At 35.7% G+C, this 12,109-nt stretch overlaps 1 long non-coding RNA gene across 3 annotated transcripts; it reads right to left on the reverse strand.

Annotated features, from left to right (window-relative positions):
- Positions 1–5,801: 5,801 nt before the first annotated feature.
- On the reverse strand, positions 5,802–9,088 carry LOC114914825 (uncharacterized). Of its 3 annotated transcripts, XR_012137266.1 has the most exons (3): positions 8,712–9,081; positions 6,950–8,003; positions 5,802–6,834 (listed from the first exon to the last, which is right to left on the reverse strand). It is a non-coding gene; the product is annotated as an uncharacterized lncRNA (long non-coding RNA). The 3 variants fall into 3 exon arrangements; XR_012137265.1 differs by having other exon boundaries at positions 5,802–7,599; positions 8,712–9,088; XR_012137264.1 differs by having other exon boundaries at positions 5,802–8,003; positions 8,712–9,088.
- Positions 9,089–12,109: the final 3,021 nt, after the last annotated feature.

Here is a 12,109-nt window from a genome sequence, read left to right on the forward strand (position 1 = left end):
ACTATATTTATCAAACCAATCCAACCTATCACTATTGAATAAGGTTCATAAGATTGAACATTTATTTAATTGGTATCAGAAGATCAACCAACTAACTATTGACTCTGTTGCTCGAACTCCATGTCTAGTCCAACCGATGTTATACATCCTGCAACTCTAAAAGAAAATGAGGGTGTAAGATTTATAGCCCATGGAACCTCCTATACTCACATCAGCATGAATATGGAATATCTTTTAGCAAATATATTTAATTGATAAAAAAATAATAAAATTCATACGTCATCAAATCTGATAATTGAATATATTACCACAATTCTGTTAAACATGTCACATATCACAAATCAATAATTTTCTTCAATAGTAATTTAATGAAATTACTTATCATTAACTAATTAATATAATTATGATCCAAACAATATTATCATTTTGGCACTGGACTAGACCCATGCTTTAGCTTGTGGTAGGCCAATCACACATGATGTTCCTGCCCATGGCTGGCAACCACATCTCAGTCCATAATTGACATCATGAATACCATATTTCATACATATCAGCTAGTCCAAATATTCTCTAATTAAATATAATTCATCATCTTAATTTGACTTCAATATATTGAACTAGTCATAACCATGCTCTAGTCCGTGATATACCAAACACACACCATACTTCCGTCCATGGCTGGCAACTATAAATCATATCTCAATCTGTGGTTGATATGCCATGTTTTACATATGACCGACTAGTCTACATGCTTCTATTTTTTCCACTCTTATAATGATGCAAAATTATGTTTGTCTTTTCAATTTTGGACTAATTACAATCATGCTCTATCCCATGATAAGTTAAACATGATATTGCACCCTAGTCCAAGGCTAACTCAACAAACATGCCATGTTTCTTGCATAGCTAATCTATCCAAATATTGTCCATGCCCCATGTATATTATAAGCATCATTAAAGAGATAAGTTTTAGTAATAAATTATAAAATTATTACTAATGAGTTGACCAAAATTAATTTTGATACTAAAATTATTTTTATCATAAAAAATTTATTTAATAATAAATTTTTTATGATAAATTGAAAAATAGTTATAAAAGATATATATCTTATGGTGAAATCTCATTTTATCATTAAAGATATTAATAAAAATAATTTGTTATTATAATTTCTTATTGTTGTCACTAAATATGAGGCTTTGGTGACTATACTTATATTTTGTTACTAAAAGTTTATCAATAAAAGTCTAAATTTTTATAGTAACAGTCATGATTTAATTTTTGGCATCGAAATAGTCACATTAATGCTACAGCCCATGGTAGGCAAATACAATGTCACACCTCAATTCGAGACTGATCCATCATGCACACCATATTTCTTGCATGATCGACTAACTTAGAGGTTACCCACACCTTATCAATTATGTTAAATTATGACTTTCCTTATTCAATATGACGTTTATAATTTCACATCCATTAATCATAATCCATCTAGCATCAAATCCATAATGCATAATACATGTATCGATATATAAAAATATATATCAATTATGTAATTTATAGATAATTTTCATAATTATGTAGATGATTGTATCGAAGAATCCTCCTACCGATGACTGACTAAAATACTATAAACACTAATTTGCTCCTAGGTTTAGGAACTCGAGGGTAGGATTTTGCTCAATATCTTATTCAGATAATTGCTCACTTACAGAGCCAGACCTCATCATTAGACAATTGAAAACATCCGGGATCCATAGGAAAAAAACTACAAAAGATCAAATTAAATGGTTGCACGATACTAAATGGAGATCCCTGATCACACAACATCAGTCTAGAACCCCCATACCCAAACCTACCAAAACATCTCTGGACCCACTAGTCCACTAGCATTTAGAGAGAGAGAGTATAGATGAAAGAGAAAGAGAAGAGAAAGAATGTTAAGAATTTCTTTTTTTTCCTCATCTCTCTGTTTCTCTATTTTTTTTCTTTCCTCTTCTACTTGGAAAATAGGGGAAGAGAGGAGAATTCTAGGCCGGGCAATTCCCATGGCAACGATCCTTGGTGGCGGCTGCAACTTCCGATAGCGGTAGTTGCAGCTGCCGCAATAAGTCTCAGTGGCTCGATCACAGTCATGTCCGATGCAAGAAGAGAAGAAGAAAGAAAGCAAGGGAAGCATTTTTTGATCCAAAATCCAACAAATCATCGACCAACCCAAGGTGTTAAGGTGGCCTGGAGACTGAAAAAGGAAGAAGAGAAGAGTTTAGATGTCCTTATCTCATCTTCAACAAGAGATCGGTGGTAACTTGCCGAGGGATATTTGATGAAAGCCATGAGAAATCAACGAATCTCATTAGCGATTGATCGGAGACTAGGGGTCTGTTTGGAGTTGTTGCAGCTTTTGATCAAAAATTAGTTTTTAGTAAAAATTGTATTTTGATGTCAAAAGCTGCTTTAGGATAAAGCAATTTTTAATTTGACTGTCAAATCCAAAAACTATTTTGAAGCTGTAAAAATAATCTACTGTATGTTTGGTTAACAGATTCAAAAGCTACTTTTGAATGATAAAATGATCAAAAAAGATAAAAATGATTTTAAAATTGTTTGAATATAAAATTTGCTAATCTAAATGACTTTCAAAATTATTTTTGTGTCATTTAATGAGGATGGAGAAAATTATTTTCATGTCATTAAATGAGGATGGAGATGAGAGGAGATTAAACAAAGAAAGAGTATTGATACATAAAAAAGTTGGTAAAAACAAATATAGCATGGATGGAAATGAGAGGAGATTGATATGAAGAAAAAATGTATCAAGACAATCGATAAAAAAAAATGTAACATGGATGGAGATGACAGGAGCTGATAAGAAAGTCAGATAAAAAGAGAAAAATGAGAGAAGGCTAATAATCCTAGAAGTCGGAAAAAAAAGAGGACATAGATGGAGATGAAAAGAGATTAATCGAAAAGATAGATAGAGATAAGAAAAAAGAAAGAGTCCGACAAGAAAGTCAGACAAAAGGATGAGGATCGAGATAAAAAGATATTAATAATCTTGGAAAGGATGTAGATGGAGATAAGAGGAGACTAAAAATTAAAAAAGAAAAAAGAGACATAAATGGAGATGAGAAGAGATTAATCAGAGATATGGATGGAGATGAGATAAGAAGAGAAAAAAATAGATGTACGAGGGGTATTGAGAGGTAATACATAATTTTTTTAAAAAAAAATTAACTTTCCGCAAACACAATATTTAGCTTGTGGTGCTTCTTCTATAGAAAACGGGGGGAGATCAGCTTTGCATAAACTACGTTTTGAGAAATCTTAAACGTGAATCAGAATTACTTTTGGATTGTATCTAAATACTCAAAATTTCATTTTTAGATTCCAAATAGTTTTTTGTGATTACAAATGCACCCCCAAACATGCACTAGAAGTGAGATGATTAGAGAAAGGAGAAGGATTTTTTATAGACCCATTGTTGGAGTCCAATAGTCCTTCAAAGTCCTTCCAATAGCATCAAAGAAGAAGAAGTGGACTCCCAATTCCCATCGAGAGTCCTGTTCTTTGTTTTCTTTTTATTTTTTTAGGTCACACCAAAATTCATGTAGAATCTGGGCCTATCTGATCTCTAGGGCCAGGTTATTACAAACTACTATAAGATAAAATAAGCAAAATTCTTTGTGCACCATGGACGGTGTAGAAAATCTAATATGGAGTACACTAGCTCATCCGATTGGTCTATGTAGTCACCATTTTCCAATGTGCAATGCCTGTAGATTGACTTTTTTCTTTAAAAATTTTGTATGACGAAAATACCCATCTTTTGAAAAAATTATGACATTCTATGTCCATATTATGATATCCTGTGTCCATAATATACACGGGATGTCATAATTTTTCTAAAGAGTAGGGGTATTTTCATCATTCAAAATTTTCAAATGAAAAAACTGACCTATAGGTATTAAATGCGCGTTGGAAAGTAGTGGGACAAAAATACCCTTCTCATATTATGATATCTTATGCTATATTATGACATCATGGGCTATATTACGCCATAGAATGTCATAATTTTTTTCAAAAGACGGAGATACTTTCATCATATAAAATTTTTAAATGAAAAAATCGATCTACAGGCATTAAATGCGCGTTAAAAAATAGTAACTATATGGACCAATCAGACGAGATGGGGTACTCCACGTTGGATTTTTTATACCTCCCGCGGTGCACAAAGAATTTCTCGATAAAATAAACATATAAATGGACATAATACAGTGTTGATGGTTCTTATGCATGATTTATTGGTATTTTAAAATTATCCTCTTTCTCTCCTTGTGCTGGCACCCCAATAAGGCCCAGGCTGTGCTCTGCTCATGGATGGGATGGCCCATCCAGCACACTTGAGCCCAAAGCTTTTTGAGCGAGCTAGAGCTAAATAAGACTGGGAAAATAGACCTATTTAACAATGAGCCAAGCTCGAGCTTGAGGATTGAAGCTCAATCCGAGCCTGATGGCCCAATTTATTTATTTATTTTATTTTATTTGTTTATATTTGATTTCTTTGTAGACTTAATTGATAATTGTTATTAATATATGAATTTAATGGGATAATAGATATATTATAGATTGTTGGCAATATTAAATTATTCATATTTATCATTTTTAAAATAATTTAAGTATTTCTATTTTTTAAAAAAATAGAAATTGTGATGAAGCTTCAGTGTGACCCGAGATGGGCTTAGCCTTAGAATGTAAGCCTGAAGGTTGTGATCGATTAACATGCACCATAGAATTCGAAATTTTGCTGACAAAATTTAGAACCTGCGCATGATTTTTGAATTATCCTATGTATGTGTATATACATAAACACAAAGATACAGAGTTACATAAACAAATAGATAAATAATATGTGCATATATATGGGATAACTAATTAGTCTACGGGGAACAACCAGCTTGGTTGTTATCAGCTATAAATAACAAAAATAGCACCCCCCCCCCCGTGAAGCACACATAATCTAACATGCATGGCCTTTAGGGGTAAATATATCAACATTTGAAGGAAACGATGGACTTGTTTAGAATTTTCTACTTTTTAAAGGGGAGCTAGAAGTCCACCTTTAGACAGGCTGACATTTAACATCTAATCCTTGTCGACCCAGCATTTTATTATGAACTCCTTATTTTTATTAGTAATTTCATTTATAATTCTTGATGAATAGAAGTGTGTATAAAATAGTAATGCCTATGTACAGTAGCAGGTGTAATTGCATGGACGCAAGGTCTATCAGATGAATATATTAATATGTTAATTACTTATATATTCCATAAATATATATTTATTAATCGTATGAATTATTAATTAATCCCACTAAAATAAAATAAATGTTATCATAAGATTAATATTTTGTTATACTTTAATGTATTATTATATGTTAATATTTATTTGATTAAATAGAATTAATATGTTCAATAATTTTATCATGTAAATATAAAGTACAATATTGTCTTTCTATTATAATTAAAAAATATAATGGAATAATATTATGAAAATAATAAGGGATTGTAATATTGAAGAGAACAACTTACCACACTACCGATTGGAACATTCAAAATTTCTGTATTCAACTTATCAAATTCTGAGTACCGATCACTAAAATAAGTTATCTCTATGTAAATGCAAAAGGAAAATCAAGGATTAATCATCTAATTTTGGAAACTAATGCTCTTCAGATCCAAGATTCATAATTATAAGTCAATGGACATGAAATTATCAGTGGGGCAAACAAATGAAATCCAGTGGATAGAAACAAGGCAAGATAAGTGCCGCATATCTCAAATTACCATTTTTTCAAGCCCTTGAACTTCTTATATGCCAACGCCCTTATTGATAAGGCATCAATTGCAAATATACATTCAATAAACAATACACTTCAAAAAACAAACCTGTCATTCAAATATCTTGGAATACCTCTGCACTTCAAAAAACCACGAGCATCAGACTGGCGTTTTCTTGAAGAGAAAATTGAGAGGAAACTTACATCATGGAAAGGAAAACTTTTTAACTATGGCCGGTAGATTAACGTTGATAAATGCTGTATTGAGCTCAATCCCGGTGTATTGGATGTCCGTAATGCAATTGCCAACAGCTGTGATCGGAAAAATTGATCGCATCAGGCGGAACTTCCTTTGGAAAGGAAACCATCAATGTTGCGGCGGGCACTGTCTCGTAAGCTGGGAGCATACATGTAGACCTAAGCATTTGGGTGGTCTTGGTATCATTAACTCACAGCTCTTCAACAAATGCTTGCTATCAAAGTGGTGGTGGAGATACTTTCGAGAACCGAACAGACCTTGGAGAAAGCTAATACACAAACTTCACTTTGCTGATACACCTCCTAGTCAACTAAGCATCAAGTCTCTAAAGTTTGCTTCACCCTATTGGAGAAGTGTCATGAAGACACGAGACTGGTTTTTCCTAAGCATCCATTTTAACGTTGGCAAGGGTGATCAGGTGGCGTTTTGGCATGATATATGGGTTAGAGACCAACCTCTTAGAGTAAGGTTCCCTCTGGCATTCCTCTTCTCCAAGCATTCAACACTCTCAATAGTAAGTTATCTTCAAGAGGCAGAAACTGTTGCAATTAGCAATCTTTCTCCCAACTCAAGACTTTATACAAAAATTTCTGAATTGCAAAACAGCATGGACTCAATATCTCTATCCTTGGAGGAGGACTCAGTTTTATGGAAATGGAGTAGCAAAAACACATTCTCGGTGCAACACTATTACAAGTTCCTGAGCAATGGTGGGATTCGCTCAGCATTTGGAGTTATAAACTGGAAGATCCCAATCCCAGAAAAGGTAAAATTTTTTAATTGGCTTGCTTTCAAAAATAAATTACTCACAGCTGAGAACTTAAAGAAGCAGAAGTGGAAAGCACCACAATATTACCTGTTGTGTGGTGAAGAGGATGAAACAGCGGACCACATCTTCCAAACGTGCAAGTTTACAATGATGGTGTGGCAACAGATCTTGTGTAGGGTCAGGTCAACCACAATGCCGATATCTGTTGAAAATTATTGGAACGAGTGGAGGAATAGAGTCACAGATAAATGGGAAAGAATGGCATGGGACTCTTTGTTCTCAACCTGCTGTTGCTGCATGTGGCTTGAACGGAAAAATAGGATCTTTAGGCAGGTGGCCACTGCACCCTCATCTCTATTTCAAAACATAAGAAGCCTGTATCAAAACTGGATGGAAATCTGCAATGGGAAAACTAAAGAAAATTCAGTTAAAATCCACAGCATACTATTCAATGATGCGGGCACAAATCCATCGGGAACTTAAACGCCAACAGAGGATGAAGTAAGGATACGGCAAATGAAGGAGGAACTGCAATCTCTGTAGAAGACTCAACACAGTGCTAGCGTTAAAAGGCTGGAGGAAGAGCATAGGAGCTTCGGCAGCTTATGTACAAGTTCGGTATGAACGCTGTGCAGGTCGTTATACCCCTATAAATATTCAGCAACAGGCCGTAGCATAGGAGCTTCGGCAGCATCTGAAAATATCCAGTATGTGCGTTGTACAGGGTAGTTTCAGACCTGTAAATATTCAGCAACGGGCTTTTTTGGTAAAGGGTTTTCAAGTGCCAGGAAGGGATGAGATATTTTGTGCTGGGACCCATGGTTCACCCACGAGCTGATGAGACCACGTTCTACAGCATCACATCTCTGGGGATAATTCAATAATCCGAAAGCATTATGCTTGTGTTCAAAATACAAATCTGCAGTGGTACTTGAAACCTGTCTCTGAAAACCTGTCACCTGGAAACCTATTACCTGGGCACTTGAAAACGTAACCTGAAAACCTATAATTGAACTCTGCAAACCTGTTTTCAGCTCTATACTTTATTTTGTTTGGACATGAATCCAGCCTCCTCAGCTTGATTCATCCTGCATCTGTAAATATTCTATTCCACTAATAAAATTAGGGTGGTATAACCTCCCTGCTCATCAAAAAAAAAAAAAAACAATACACATTATTATGGTCATATATTATTGAAACATAGCTTCAATACTCACCAACAACTGGAGACACTACTTTAAGTAGTTTATTACCAATTAGGACATCTCAAATGTCTAATGCCAGAGTATGATATTTTTGGCCTAATTCCATATATCAATAACTAAATTACAGACAAGTAGCAGATCAAACTTCCATTGTAATAATGGTAACCCAACTGCAGGATTGTGAAATAGTTGGAAGCACCTTTACTTTTTCATCATTCAAGGTCATATCATCTCAATTTATCCATTTTTTTGTTCAATAAATCACAATATGAATTCTTCGACTTTCTATACCATGGCATTTATTTCTGATCTTAGACTCCGGTTTCTAATTAATCTTGACCCCTCAAAAAAAAAAATCTTCTTCACCATCTAAAATCCATGTCTACACTCAGCCAAACACAAGTAACACATTTGGAATCCTCTAGAGATATTCAAGAAACACATGCTCTAAGGTTGGGATTAGCAGCGGAGTAGATATGAAATTATAAGCTTATAAAATCTCCAAAGAACGCAATTATCACATTAGGAGAAAAAACTGAGAGCAAAACTAACATTCAATTCAGTCCGGTAATCCAATTTCTAAGTTGGATCAATTAGACTGCCAACAAAGGAAAATTAGTGGGTAACAAAAGAGGGAGAGATACCTGATTCACAGAATTCATGATTTCATGGCCGACATTGTCGGCGGGATGATGGTAGCTCACAATCTGGAAGGAAACTAGCTAGTAGGGAGAGGGGAGAAGAGAGATAGAGTAGGGGCCAGGATGATGATGATGAGGAGGAAGCTAACAGAGGAGGAGGAGAACACATGCAGAAGAGTTCAGGAGAGAAGGCGGATGATGCTGACAAAGGATAAGGAAGATATTGACGAGAAGTAGTGGAGCTCGGAGGAAGAGGATGAGGTCGATGTTGGATCATGTGTCCGGCGGCGGAGCTTGGGGAAGGAGAAGCAAAATTAGGGATTTAGTAGATTGGGCCAGTGGGGTTGGGAATCGAGTTGATATCATTTGTTTGACGTCCGTTGAAGCTTATGAGCTAGCATTGTCAACTAACAATGCTAATTAGCGGCGCTTTTATTCCAATTAACAGATGGCGCTAACAAAAAATCATCGTGGAAGGTCATATTAATGTTGACGATGCTTTTAAGCATAGTTAAGTTTCCACACTTTTTAAAAGTGTCACTATTCATGTGTGTTATTATGCAGCAACCGATGCTTTCCACAAGCGTTGGCATATTAGAATTGGCTAATATATTTTTTACTATAGTGTAAGTGAATCAAAATGCACAATCACAGGACTTAGTGACATGATTATATAAAAAATAAAGAGATTAATAAACAACTTGAATAAAAGCAACCAAGTGTAGAAATGATTTCATAATGATTTAAATCGAGACCCCAAAAAATACTAGTGATAGTATATTACCTGCAATTTAATTTCATTGACTTGGAATTCTTCGTGTCAGCAAAAACAGTAAATTTTGTCTCTCAAGTTTTTGCTATCTTAAAAATAATATTTTTTTAAAATAATTTAAAGATTCTTTGTGGTGTATATTCACTTGAGCTCCCTATCTACTAATAATCTGATAAAAAAAATATAATGATAATTAAATAATTTGAATATAAATATTATTGTTGATTAGTATCATTAGTTGTACATTTTTTTCTTTAACTCATGCTGCCATCACTGTCTTTTTCCCAGAGCTAGAACTAGGCTCGGGTCTGTCCAAAGCCCATTGGGCTGAGCCAACTTCAAATCAAGTTTTGGGCTCAATCCAAAATAGTTTAGGTTGGATTTAGGCTAAATATAGGATCCGTTTGTCTTTTGGGTTGGATTTGGACATATCTTCGGCCCGACTCGGGCTTGAGCCCAAATTTTAACCTGATTATAGGTTCGAATTTTTGACCCGAGCCCAGTTTCCTACTTAAATTGATTTAAGCTCAATTAAATGGCCTGAGTTAACCCAAGCTTATATATTAGCCAATTAGTATTAGCTAACTGATTTAATCAATTAGCCAAATTTTAAGGCTTCCAATGTTCACTGTTACCCTTCCATCTTCGGTCTTTCTCCCAACTTCTCCCATCCCATCGAAGTCTCAAAGAGGAAAAAAATCCTAACCCCTGGCTATGGCCGTCGACCATTGTCGTCTTCCATCTTCCCCAATCGTCGAAATCTCGGCCTTTTTTCTTCCTCCATCGACCATCCCCACCTCTGATCTTCTTCCATCTTTTTCCATTGGTTATTGCTGATGCAATGATGCTACTCTTCTGTCTTCCCATCTTCGACCATCGCCTTTCACCATTTTAGATATGGATCCTATCCAATCCCCCTTCTTCTAGACCTCTGATCTATCACTACTAAAAAATAGGGCTACGGCAGTGGTTGCAAACCGCTGCCCTAGCTCAAAAATTGCTGCCGTAGCCTACGATAGTAGTTAGACAACCATTGCCACTATGACCATCACTGTAGGCCTATGGCAGTAGTTTTTAGGGATGCGGCAGCGGTTGTATCAACCATTGCCATAGAAGGATATGGCAGCGATCTTGCAATCGCTGCTATAGTAATCGCTACCGTAGAGGCTATGACAGTGGTTATCCAACCGCTGCCATAGTATCTATGACAGCGGTTGTCCAACCGCTGCCATAGCTAATCTACAGCAGCGGTTATGCCAACCACTGCCGTAGACACTATGGCAACAGTTGCCAAACCACTACCGCAGTCTTTCATCGATCAAAATGGCCAGTAGGTAATGGATGATGGTCGATCGATGGGAGGGGGCGATGGCGGTGGGGGGCAGGAGGCGATTGGGCCCATCGGGGAGGCAGGGTCATCGACAACCGTTGGGTAGCGACGGTGGTGAGCCCACCTGTCGAGGCAGCGGTGGCGATGGGCCCACCCACCAGGGTGATGGTGGGGGGTGGCTTGGCCGACGGGCGAAGACGGCACCAACGGTGGCAGCTGACGGGCGGTGGGGCTCGGATGGAGAGAGAGAAAGATCACGAAATGCTCAAGTCCATGCTGTAGCTAGTTGAAAACCTAAGTCATTATATACAGGTCATTCATTTCTTTCACAATCGATATGGGACTATCACAATCAACTATAGGTTGGACCTACCGTATGGTTATAGATAACCACTGCAATAGGTCAACCTATGGCAGCGGTTATCGGTAATCGCTACTGTAAGTCCTATCTATAGCAGTGATTGATGATAACCACTGCCATAGGTAGAGATATGGCAGCAGTTATACCTAACCACTGTCATAAATATGATATGGCAGTGGTTAGTAGTCACTGCCATAGACCTATAGCAGCGGTTATTACGCAACCGCTGCTATAGAGGCAGAATATAAATTTTTTTTTATTTTTTTTGAATATGATATAATTTTAAAATTTAAAATCTATCTTCACTATTCATTATCTAAATAATTATTATTAGAGTATCATCACAAAAAATTACCTCGACCCGACAGTCCTAGATATGTTGATCATTAAAATTTGATTTCGATGGCCATGAATGGCCGCATGATGATCTGATAGATAGAGACCATTGATGGGTCTAAAAATTTACGATGATGATCTCAATGATATTTGTATTATACTATCAAAATTTTACTTCAATCAGACATCATTATCATGATCAATTTAGCATAGGATGATTTAGACCGTTAAATAAAAAATAAGTGATGAAAAGATCAAACGGTATCCGATTATGAGATAATTTTTTAAATAAATGATCTTTGCTATTATTTTGATCATTTATATGGTGATGATCGTAAAATTCAAACCACACGTATATGAACGATCTAAAACTATATATCATTTGCTACTCATTCTTAAATTCTTTATATAATTGTACTTGTGCTTTTGTAGGATGTACTCAAGTGGATTTCAACATATATGCACGGTTTTAATTTTATGATCACCACTGTATAAATGATTAAAATACTAACAAAGATCATTTATCCAAAAAATCATCTCAATCGGATATCGATTGACCTTGTGATCACTCATTTTTTATTTAATGGCCAAAATTATTCTGT

The sequence above is a fragment of the Elaeis guineensis genome, chromosome 15, assembly GCF_000442705.2.
Source record: "Elaeis guineensis isolate ETL-2024a chromosome 15, EG11, whole genome shotgun sequence".
NCBI lineage: Eukaryota > Viridiplantae > Streptophyta > Magnoliopsida > Arecales > Arecaceae > Elaeis > Elaeis guineensis.